This window comes from Lagopus muta, chromosome 5 (genome assembly GCF_023343835.1).
Source record: "Lagopus muta isolate bLagMut1 chromosome 5, bLagMut1 primary, whole genome shotgun sequence".
Taxonomy (NCBI): domain Eukaryota; kingdom Metazoa; phylum Chordata; class Aves; order Galliformes; family Phasianidae; genus Lagopus; species Lagopus muta.
In genome coordinates this window covers 37,271,070-37,283,706 of record NC_064437.1, presented here as the reverse complement: position 1 = coordinate 37,283,706, position 12,637 = coordinate 37,271,070, and positions in this window count along the sequence as shown.

Genomic DNA, 12,637 nt, shown 5'->3' with positions numbered 1-12,637 from the left:
CCAACATCCACATCTAATGCTAGACCAGGCTGTCTGGGGCACCATCCAACCTGGCCTTGAACACCTCCAGGAATGGGGCAGTCACAACCTCTCTGGGCAGCCTGTTCCAGCACCTTACCACTCTCTCTGTGAAGAACTTCCCCCTGATATCCAACCTAAATCTTTCCTCCTTCAGCTTAAAGCCATTTCCTCTTGTCCTGCTATTGAGAATGGAATGGTTATGCACAGGACTTGTTTGGCACATATTTTCTGAATGATGAGTGAATAGCTGAGGAGAGATCAGGGAATGTGTTCTTCAGTATATTTCTTCTCTCACTGAGTAGGTTTTAAGTTTGGAAATTACAACCTGCTGCAGGTAAGCTTTGTGAAAATTGCATCTTCAACCTACCATTATTTTACTCTGTCCTCGTGATAGCGTTCTTTTTGTTTTTCTGCCCACCAGCCCCAAAGAGTAGAACAGTACTTACAAATTCCCAAAGCATGTTTTTTACCGTGGGAGCATTTCAGAGCTGAGATCTGTGAGGGGAGGCATATAGGGTTTGCACTGCAGTTGGAGCGGAACAAACCAAAGTTGTGCTGTTATTTAAACGGCTGGGTCTTCTCTTTATGAAGTTAATAGCCCTGTGAAGGATTGACTGCAGTGATGATATGGCTTTGTTGCTATTCTGCTACTGTTAGGAAACGTTCCTTCCCCGTTGGAATTCATCAGCTGGAATAGTTCTTCCCGAAGCAGGGTTATGGCCTTAACTCCCCTAAGGCAGTCAGGTGCAGTTTGTTCACCTCCAGTGCTGCAGGCTGGTAGAGCTGAGCTCTGCATCAAGCTAGCTATGAGAGCCCGTGTGTGACGCATACAGGAGCTGAGGTAACTTGGTGTTGTCTGCTCTTTAGTACCACCTTTGCTTGTAGCTCCCAGCACAACAGCAAAAGCTACATCTCAGAATAAGCAGCTTTCATAAACGTGGCTGTACAGGTAGTTTGTTTTGTGCTTTTTCCCCTCTGGGTGTCCTCAGGGATTCTTTTACCTCCACTGCTCCTGAAATCTGTATCTGGGGGGCTTTTAGCATCACGGTGTTTAGCACAGCCGCTTCCCCACATGCCTTGAGGAGCGGCATGGCTGCACACAGCCAGGCTCTGCAGTTCAGCCCTGATTTGTATCTGCCTCGGGCTGCCAACCCTGGACATGGAACCCATGTTTTTGTAGCCTCTGGCTGCACACCATAGAGCCCTTTTATCCTGTTTTAGCTCTGTGTGTGACTCGCAGGCTGGCAGATCTGTACTTGTCTCCTGCCCTTCCTTTAAGAGAGGAGGTGGGTGAGCCACATCCATCATAGTGGATGAGGGAACCAGGCCCACCAGAGCCTGTTCCCGGTGGGATGATGCATCTCTTCCCTGCTTGCTTTCCCCCTCTGATGCTCGAAGCTGTTAACATTTTGATGAATTTGAATTAATCCTTATAGAATCATAGAATATCCTGAGTTGGAAGGGGTCTGTGAGGATCGTTGAGTCCAACCCCTGGCTCCCCGCAGCACCATCCCAAAATCGGTCCATATGACTGACAGCATTATCCAGATGCTTATTGAATTCCAGCCCCTTGGTGCCATAGCTCTAGAGTACCTCTTCCACGCCCATTACTCTGTCCTTTAGGTGTTTTCTGACTTTTTTTTTCCATATGGCTTTCTAACTTTCTAAACACTGTATTTGAAATAAATTGCATCTTTAAAAGCTTCAATATTTAATGTTTTCCTCCCAGCAAAGCCTGGGAAAGCATAGGCAGAAACACACAACTTTCTATTTTGACATTCTGTGCAGTAAGTGATATCTATTCTTTCTCATTGGTTATTTTTATCCCTTTACCCTTATTCTCCTTTCTCACTTGTCTGCAGCTTTTCTAAACGTTTTCCATTTCTGCTGCAGAAATTAAGCTCAGACAAAGAAAATTTTTCAGCTATGGAAAGTTAATGCATTTCAGTTGTCCTTTTCAAGAGTGAGATTGCCAAAGGTGGAAAAAAAGAAGCGACAGAAAAAAAGTGTTGCTCATTCTGTTACATTCAGCAAAAACTTTTAATTTTTTTTTTTAAAACTCTTCTCTGGAGCTTTCCAGTGGGGGGTAAATCGAGGTGGCTTAGAGCTATTGGAAAACTCAGCATTTGCTGCTGTGAAAGACTTCTCACAGAGAATAGTTTCCCTCTGTGCCAGCATTTGGATGGATGATTAAGAGGGAAAAGAGCTTCAATAATTCTGTGGATAGCACCAAGATCAAGCAGAATTTGGATTATTGCTGTGCAGTGTCTGGCAATTAGTATACTATATTCATTAGGTGACACAAATGCTATTTGAGATCAGAGGTTGGACTTCTTGTTTTCCAGGGCTGTTTTTCAGCTAGTGCAGGCAGTTTACTTCTCCTGGATGCTGAGTAACAGGCATCTGGATTTTTGCAGAGTCATTTGGAGTAGAGTCCTTTGGTAGCGTAAGGTCTGAGCCACACATGGCTGCAGCTCATACCGGGCTGCATGGTAGTTGTAGGATCTCCAATTATCTCTGATAAGCAAGGATTGTGTTTGTGGTGAAACTGGTGCCATTGGCCCGTGTAGGAAAAAGTAAGACTGCTAAGGAGTAGTTGGCTTTTCTAAGGGCAAGGCAGAACTGTGGGCTGAAGGGAAGACCCTAATTTCCCATATATTTTGATTAAGTTATTGCTGATGTGCTTTTACTGCCATTTGTTTCAATAAAAAGGTAGAAATGTGTTATCAAATGTTAACTATCAAACAGAAAGGGACCACAATGAATTGCTGGTAAGTTAGCAGTCAGTACTGAACATAGACTCATAGAATCACCAAGGTTGGAAAAGATCTCCAAGATCATCTAGCCCAGCTAGTCAACCCTAGACCAATATTTGCCCGCTGACCTATGTCCCTTAATACAATATATGAATGTTTCTTGAATGCCTCCAGGGATGGTGACTCAGCTACTTCCCTGGGTGGCCTGTTCCAATGCCTGGCATGGGAGGAAAAAAAACCGAGATGAATTAATGAAGAAGGAGAAATGGGAGAAAATCCATCTATTTTGAAACAAAAACTGCAAAGAGGACAATTGTACTCTGGACTTTCTTCTATCCTGTTGAGGCACTTTAATTTATTAAGTTCTTGCAACTCCTAAGGAAAGTATTTTAGTATATTCTACTGTAGCTTTTAAAACAGAAAGAACTAGGAAAGAAACCTGGGTTATTCCTGGAAAGAGCATCTGCCTCTTTATGCATTCTCAGGTACCTGTTTTACTGGAAATTCTTGCCCAGGTGTTAGAAAAGGGAATAATACATTTGCTGATAAGAAGGTCTTTAGAAGAACAAAGCAAGGCAATAGTAAGAGATCTGAGCCAACACTTGGCTTTTCAGCGACATAAAGCATTAGAGCACGTGACTCCTGAAGGCCTCCATGAGTTGCTTGCAGAGCAGGAAGGTTGCCTAGTGCTCACCATTCCTGAGGGCTGGTTGTGAACTCTTCATAACACGGTTCTATCTGTCGCCATCTCCATTTCATTAGCATCAGTGTCTTCTGGTTAGGGATGTTAATACCGTACTTTTCAGATGGTGTAAGGATGACATGACAGGATTATGCAGAAAGCTGGAGGGGCTTTCTGTGCAAAGATGTGACTGATTTTGAAGAAATGTTTAACTAGTATACTTCCATGCAGGCTTTATGACTGGAAAAGAGAATGAGGCATTGGGCAAAAGGAGAAAAGACATTCGTTGCTAAAATTAAGCAGGTGCAAAAGGAAAACTGATCTCCACATATTCTCATGCAGGTATTTAAAAACAAGCCTAAGAAGGCTACGTTAAAGCTGCACCTTTCTGCATGCTTATGCAGGCGTATGGTGGTGCAGGCTGAAGCACCGTGTATTTGCTTGGGTGCTGGTTGAAGCCACACAAGAGCAGAACAGCAGGTCTCCCTTGGTCCCAAAGGGAGCTACCAAATAAGCACAGCTAATGAAACTACCCTGGGCCTGTGTCACCTGGGTCAATTACTTTTTTTAAATTGGCTATAGATGGATTTTCTTGTTGACTCCACGTGCTCCTAAGATTTCTCTTCCATTTTCTCTTTCCTCACATGGAATATTTGGCAACATTCAACTGCTGAAAATAGATACCTGCATTGAATGTCCTCGGGGCTTTGTAAACTGATGTCTTTCTTTCTGTAACTCCCTGTAAAGTTATCTCTAACATTCATAGGAAATTCCTGGTCTTTGAGAGCTAGAAATTGTCATAGAGATGTCAGTTTTAGCTTTAGAATGATGATGAAGCACCACTTATAATATTCCAGACCCACATGCATATGCCAAGGAAGTGGGTCCGGTAGTGATACGAAGATTTGCAGTCGGCTGCATCCGTGGGTCTCCTGTGTTGTGTCTATGAGGTCATCCTAGTGGCTGTGCAGAGCTCTGTGCTGCACTGCTGTGGCCTGCAGCCAGGGCAGCACTTTGCAGCGAGCGCGTGCCTTTGTCTCTTGCAGACTTTTAGAATGACCATTTCTTGACTCGAAACATTGCTTGAAATTATTAATAACTTGAAATCATAGAATGCTCCAGTGCTTCCCAGAAACTTTCATGGCACTTGGAAATGTCTTCACGTTTAACCCTCTGTATGTGAGGAAACAAAACGTTCTCTATTCTAAAGTTTGCCCGTGCAGCAGTGTTAGTTTTGAAGGGTCAGAGTTCTTGTAAGGTATTGCATTTGAACTGTGGATAAAAGGAGCATTTATCCCATCTGATTGCATTTCAGGCTGAGTTTTTGGTCCTTTTCCTGGCACACGGCCATAGTGGTTCTGTTCCAAAGTCTGATGGAGTCAGTGTGAGATTAGAGAGATCTGAGCTTTTTGACTGTGCAGATTAAAATGAATATCTATATTCTACATTAGAACAGTAGGTTGGATTTCTTCTTCTAGTAGGCTATTATAAATGTATTCTTTATCACTGATAAAATCGTAACAGATAGTGCACCAAAGATTTTAAAGCAGAACAGATATCAAAGCAGAACAGACATCTTTATCGGGAAAGCAAGAGGGCTTTCCTGATAAAGACGTATTTGAGACAGGTGCCTTTGTGTTATGCCAGTTGTTCACCTTAGTTTTATGTTGTGAATCTTGTGTTTTAGTTAGTGGTGAATTGAAAGATGAACAATTGTAGGTTTTTACACCATAATCTCATTTGGATACACTCAAACACTCCAATTTTAGGTTGACATTTCCTTTCCTTTTTTCTTTAAGGTGTATTTGAAAATTTTCCCAAAAGCCACCACTGGCAGCATCACCTCAGAAAGACTTCTAGATTGTGCTGGGTAATCACTCCAAACAGGAAAGAAAATGCATGGTAGCCAAGGCTTCTGTTCCCAAGTTTTTGATGAAAGCCTTCATTCTTAAACTTTACATTCTTTTTTTTTTTTTTTTCTTGCACCAACTTCCCTTTTAATATCCTAATGAAGAGCTGTATGTCTGCTGTCAACAGCAGCAAACTCTATTGCTATTTTCTGTCTACAAAGTTCTCCTGGCACATAACCATGAATTTTTCATTTATTTCAGTATTTCTGCTTTTTACTCTACTTTTCATTATTTGCTGTTAACTTAGGCTATCTTATTCCCTGACACCATTTGTCCATCTAAATAAATATTTCCATTATTTTCAGCAGCGCTACTCATGGTTATTTCATTTCTGCAAGGCAGCAGATCCGGCTGCAATAAGCTCGGCTATCGCGTGTTTCCAAGTTGTTAGGTTCTTTTGCTCCCACAAAGGCTGATGAACAGAACAAGCATGTTTGTCCTGACTGCTGATGACACTGGTATCCTGGAAACTGGTTTTGGGTTGTTGTTGTTTGTTTGTTTTTGGTTTTTTTGTTTGTTTGTTTTTCCTTTTTAGATAGAGAAGAACAGAGAATTTTTTTCTCTCTCTGGATAGAATCACAGAATGACTTGGGTTGGAAGGGACCTCAAGGATCATCAAGCTCCAACCCCCTACTGCATGCAGGGTCACCAACCTCCATATCTAATATTACACCAGGCTGCCCAGGGCCCCATCCAACCTGGCCTCGAACACCTCTAGGGACGAGGCATCCACAGCCTCTCTGGGCAGCTGTTCCAGCACCTCACCACTCTCATAGTTCCCCCTGATATCCAACCTAAAACTTCCCTTCCTCCACTTAAAATTTATTTCCCTTTGTCCTGCCATTATCTATCCTTTCAAAGAGTTGACTCCCCTCTTGTTTGTAGGCTTGGTTCATTCTGATAACTGTGAAAGATTTCTGATGTCATTACTGAAGTTAACCAAATTCATGTCTGCTGTTTTGTTATTCTTAATAGCTTTTACCTTGCTTTTCATATAGACACAGTGGCAGGATGCACAGCTACCCAGAATGGAGAGGTTTTGCTGTAGATCTGAGAAAGTACAGAAAAACATACCTCACTGCTTAAGAGAGAAGCAGAAGGTGTGTTTCGGTTAATTTGGCTGGTTCATATTCTGGACAGTTGTGCTGTTTGCTTATGAAAAGCATGACATGCTTTTGGCACCAGGCTCGGTGGACTTTAGGAAAAGCACCAACTCTCAGCAGAAGCTGTGGGAGCCTGCAGTGGCTGTGGGGCTGCAGGGGAGGGCTGTGTAAGTGCCACCCAGGGCTGCTGCTTGCCATCCCCAGGTTGTGTTGCTGCTGCACCAGCGTGTCTGTCCTGCAGCTCCTGTCTTTCTGCTCATTAGCTGTACCTCTTTGCAGCATGTTTTAATGAGAGGAGAGAGGCAGGCTGGCTCAGTTGCTCTCAAAATGAAGCCAATGAACCCTGAATCTCTATTCTGCCGTTCTGTATAGGCTGAGGGTTTCCCGTTTGAGAAATAGCAGTAGTTTCCTGAACCAGGCTAAATAGTTACAAGGAGACGACAGGAACCCATTTGTACCATAAATGTAGATGTGTCTGTCTCGCAGCCTGTAAGTGTGACTGCAGGTTTCTCAGTGACTGTGGAGCACCCCTGGCCCCATGCCCCCGGCCAGCCCCATGCAGCTGGAGCAGAGTTATGCCGTGTGCCAAGTGGGGCTGTGCCTCTAGCATTGGTCTCTGGTTCCTTGTTTTCTGGGAAGCTTCTCATCCTGCCTTGTCTTCAAGGACAGTATTTCATTTTGATTTGTGGGGAAGAGTAAGGAAATGGAGATCGGAGTGATCAGCCTCTGAATTGTGTGTCCTTTAGCTCTTATTAGAGGTGTTAGTTCACATCTTCATGAGGGATGTGTTACGTGATCACAGAGAAAGAATAGATTTACCTCTTTCTAAATGCCTTTTATCAATTTGCTCTTGCCATAAAGAATGAATTATTGACAAACCCCAGGCCCTCTGTCACACCTACCTTTCTGGTTTAATAGCCAGCTTCCACATGCCCTTGTTGCTATGGTGCCCCATTTCACTGCTGTGATGCATTATATATTGTAATAAGGGACATAAGCTCAAGGCAGCCAGAAGAGTCAGCATGGTGACAATTAATAACTTCACATCCTTGGCTTAAGCAAAGTTTTGTGAGGGCATAAGGCAACAGGGGAATGGCAGGAGTGGCAAAGCCGCTCATTGCAGTGGGAATTACCCACCTGCCATTTGGGAGTGCATCATGGGACGGGGGTTGCCTAGAAGCAGTGAGCAAAATACTGCATCAGTGCAGCAGAGAGACATTTCTCAGATGAAGGTTATAATATTTTATTGACAGTTTTAGATAAAAGTAAGCAAACAAACCTGTGTCTTATGCTGATTTCCTTCTGGCTTGTTTGTATAAAATTGGCAGAAAATGTGGTGATCTCTTCAATGTGTGAGATCTCATTTCAAGTTGCTACACAAAGATGTCTGAGAAGTCTGGAAATTCTCAGAGAAAAAAAGCAGGAAACTTTTTATTACTTCTTCCCTTGTATTTACAGCTCCTGTTACATATCTTTATTGTGCACAGAGCTGCCAGACAAAGCAAAAGAAAATGAAGATCTGTCTTGGGAATTGGACCTTCAGTGTCTTCTCATACAAGTAGATGAGGTGATGCTATTGCTTGGTTCAGAATCAGATGGGCATCTGTCTGTCTAAAAAGCATTTACAGTCACAGTTGTATTGTGTACATCCATCGTTATACAAATTGAAAACTTAGTAAAGCTATGCTTATTTGCTGAATATTAATGTTAATAACACCTGCATTATTAATGTTAAGAAACTGAAGTCTTATATTTGTATTTGTAATGTTCATTATGTATGAAGTAACATTTGACAGCAGCTGCTAGAGAGAGTCAGGCAAACTGGACTGAAGGTACATTTAGAGAACCTTGCACTGAAATGCTCCCCTAAACTGGAGCGGCTGCTGTTTTGATTGTGTCACTTTCAGGAGTGCAGAGGAGATTTCTTTCAAGATAAACAGAAGAGAGTAATTTTTGGAAATAGGGTCAAAGCATCATAATGCAATACAAACATCAAATGACATCCATTATTAAGTAGGCTACATAAATACCAATTACTGCTAAGTTCTCTGAAACAACAGATCACTGAGTGTAGGTTGGGGGGACCAATGGGCAGGTTAGGTAGCCCAATTTGCTGCCTGGGGGGTCATCTAGCTGAGCTCCAAACACCTCCCACCATCAAGCCACACAACACTGCCCCTATAGTTTCTTGGGCTCTGTCTTCTCTGTGATCCCCTCTGGGTGGTTCTACACTGCAGTTCTTGACCCTTTTTCCTTCTCATCTCAAGGTGAGATGAGCCAAAACTCCCTCAACCCCTCTGCACACTGTATCCTCAGCCCCCTCCATGGGGTACCATGTGTGCTGCTGTCCACGGGTGCCTGGTGGGGGACCATGACTCCCAGTCTGCTGGCTGCCCTCCTGCTAAGGCCAGCAGCATTCTGAATGGAGAAATTCAAATTGTTTTGTTTTGTTTTAAGCAAAAAGACAGCTATGGTTGCCAGTCTGGGACTGGAGTGATGAGCACCACCAAATCATAGAATCACCAAGGTTGGAAAAGACCTAAAAGATCATCCAGTCCAACCGTTCACCTATTCCCAGTAGCTCCCACTAAACCATGTCCCTCAACACAACATCCAGCCTTTATCGTGCACTGTTGCTCAGTTTCTTGCTTTTATTGGCTTGCACAAGTTTTGTGACTGCTCAGAGTGTCTGCTCTGCTGTGAAAGTCTAACAGCACCAGGCAGGTTCCCTTGCAGAGCCAGCAGACAGCATGGAGCTGCTGCTTGGAATTCGACAAGGCGTTCCTCCAAAGCTGGTAACAGCCAAGATTTATCTTGGTAATTTTGGTCTTGGCCCATTGGAAATGTTTTTTAGCCTTCAGACATGCTGCTGGTCAAAGCTTTCCAGTGGGATGCAAACCATAGACTTTCTCAGTCGTTGTAGCTGAGTTATTTTGCTACTCAGCTATGCAGAAGCAGCAGGCCTTTAGGCTAATTAATAAATCATCAACACATTTGTGGTGTGAAAAATGAAATATTTATGCTTGCCAGAGTAATATTTCTGTCTTGCAGCCCCATGCTCTGTTGATGCCTGATGGAGGATGAAGTAAATACCAGCTGGTGTAGAATGAGCAGAATATAATTACTTTCTACAAAGTTAACTGAATATTAAAAATAGAAGTCAGAGAAGCTGGCAATAAGAGAAAATGTATGTATATACGTTGCCTGAAAGTCAGGGTACAGCCAATACGTGGAAGGAACACTTGTCTAACTAGTGCTGTGAGGATAGAGAACCTGTGGGATCCATATTGTGTACAAATGTGTCACACTGAGGTCTTTTTACAGAGTGGTTAGTGACCAGCTGGAGCAGTTAAAGGCCTGAAGGGAAGCCAAGGATGCTCTAATGTTCTGGTCGGTCATCGTTAGGTGGCCAGCAAAGGACTTAAAGCATCAGATGTTGCTTTTCTAAAATGTGACCACTACTTAAAAGAAAAAAAACATATTACTCGTAATATTACTTGTAGGTTTGAAGGCAGCCAGGTGCTGGTTGTGCTCTTTGTGTTCTGACACAATAGCGGATTGAAGGGCTCTGTGCTGGGTGTGATTTCTGCAATCACCACCCTGGTCCTCTGCTGAGTGAGTGTACCTGCACCAGCCCAATCACACAGCTGGAAGGAAAACACTCTCTTGTCGCAGGGGAGGATTTAACCCTGTGTCTGAAGTGGAGACTTGGCTAAAAGCAGTCTGCAAAAGGGGCTGATTTTATCTGCTGGCAGCTATGACAACAGGAATGGAAAGAGCAAGCCCTGTCACAGAGCTGTCCCAGCATCATGCAGATCATCGGCCTGCCCACCTCCCAGCAGTAATTTCAGAATTTTCCCTGGAACGTAGTCTGACTCTTTGCCTTAGGTCTGTGTGTACAGTGTGAGGCTCTGGTGAAAGCTGAATGTCCAGAATCCGGGAAGAACACTCCGTTCAAACAGATTGTTTCACTTGCTTTCACGGACATGAGAGACCGTTGTTCAGGTGGTGGGGTTCAGTTCTGCATATGAGCTTCTGGGGCTGCATCTGAGCTGAACCTCTGTGCCAGACCCTTCAGACTGGTAATACCTGCTATTTATATAGATGCTCACATTCAGGTTTTTATAATGGAGTCAGTATGGAATGTGAGACATCTAACCTGGTGTATTGGTCTGTCTTGTGTTGAAGCATTAATGTTAAAGTGGGGAAGGAACATGTTGCTCCCATCTGGTCTTGGCATTTCTGAAGTCAGTGAGGACCTGAGGTTTGCACATAAGACAGTGTGCTGTCATCAGGCTGTTCTTCTATTATGGGGTGTGTTTGACATCAAGAGCAATGGAGAGCTTGGGTGTTTCTGGCTTTTCCATGTTTGCTGTGTAACATGCTTATAGCATTACTGTTACTGTTTAATAGTATAGATGCCCTTGATGCAATCTCAGGACCATGTTTTCACAAAACCACAGCACAGCTGAGGCTGGTAGGGGCCCTCTGGCTCCATTGGGCCCAACCTCAGCTCCAGCAGGGTCAGCCAGAGCAACAGTCGAGGGCCACGTCCATGTGGCTGCTGAAAGTCTCCAAGGAGGAAATGCCACAGGCAGCCTGTGCCAGTGCCTGTCCACCACAGCACAGAAGTGGCTGAGGTACTTATGGCCGACCCCATTTTGTGGCATGGAGCTGGCTCAAGGCATATGCACTTTGTCCTCCTACACCTTGCTGCTGGAGGAGGGGAAGAACTTGGAGCTGTGGGTGAGCATCAGGGTGGTCATACTGCAGGGAAGATGGGACACAAGAAGCCCAAACTCCCCATATCTATTGGCAACAGTGAACATGGTGCAGCCAGGACCCCTCAGTCTTCTACCCGCTACCTGCTGGACAGGACTGGGATGGGCCCATAGTGTAGGTGTGAGGGAGAGGGATGAATGGCCGTTTATGATGGTGGATAGTGATAGGACAAGGGGGAATGGTCTTAAACTGAGCCAGGGGAGGCTTAGGTTAGATATTTGGAGGAAGTTTTTCCACACATAGGGTGGTGAGGCACTGGAACAGGTTCCCCAAGGAGGTTGTGGATGCCCCATCCCTGGAGGCATTCAAGGCCAGGCTGGATGTGGCTCTGAGCAGCCTGGTCTGCTGGTTGGCAACCCTGCATATAACAGGGGGTTGAAACCAGATGATGATTGTGGTCCTTTTCAACCCAGGCCATTCTGTGATTCTATGAATGTACCTTTTTGCACTTGTCTGCCAGAATAAAATAAAAATGCATTCAAGAAATTTAAAAAATAGATATAAATATTTCAGAAGGTGGCAAATTTAAGATCTTCAGGTGATACTTCAAAAAGTTGTTGGGCCTTTTGAGAAAATCTCTTTAAATGGAAGAATTACAGAAGCAGCAAATTACATCCTCTCATCTCTTCTCTATTTGCAGCAGGGTTTAGAACTAAATGTCATATTTTAGCTGCTTGCTTCATGTTTGCTTCTACAAGAACAGACAATTTAAATGTCAGTTATTATAGCTTGTCAATAAATTTCAGAATCTAAGCAAATCTGGCAAACGTGACTGACAGCTACAAATTAATTTAGCTTTGTTAAATAACCAGCCTGCACTGCACTGCCATTGCTGACATGCATCGTGGTATAACAGTAGTAATTCCAAGTGTGAGCTGTTGCCTTGTCATGAAATACAAATTATGCAGATTTTACTCCTCTCCTAGGAAGAGAGAATTCTTTGAGGCTGTGATGCTCTTTTGGAGAAGTAATCAGTAATCCAAAATGCTCTGTGGCTTTATGCTTAATAGAGCAATGGTGTGGTTTAAAGTAAAATAGGCTATCATCAGTGCATAAAATCATAACCACTGGTGTGGATGGTAAAAATTACTATTTGCTGCTTAGAAAGAAAAGAACTATTGTGGAAATGAAGGCCCTCACAAAGGCAAAAGTCAGTCAAAAACCTGCAGGAGCTACCACCAGGTAACCAGAACTTTAAAACATAAGTAATTTATTAAAGCACTTTAATAAGTTCACAATAGACTAAACATAAGTGTGCATGAAAAATGCTAGGCTATATCCACACCGGGGAGCTGTACCTGAAAATAATATTAATGCTGCTCTTCCAGGTTGGAATTACCAGATGCTTTTGTTATAGAGTATGTGATATGCAGGTGTTTTGAC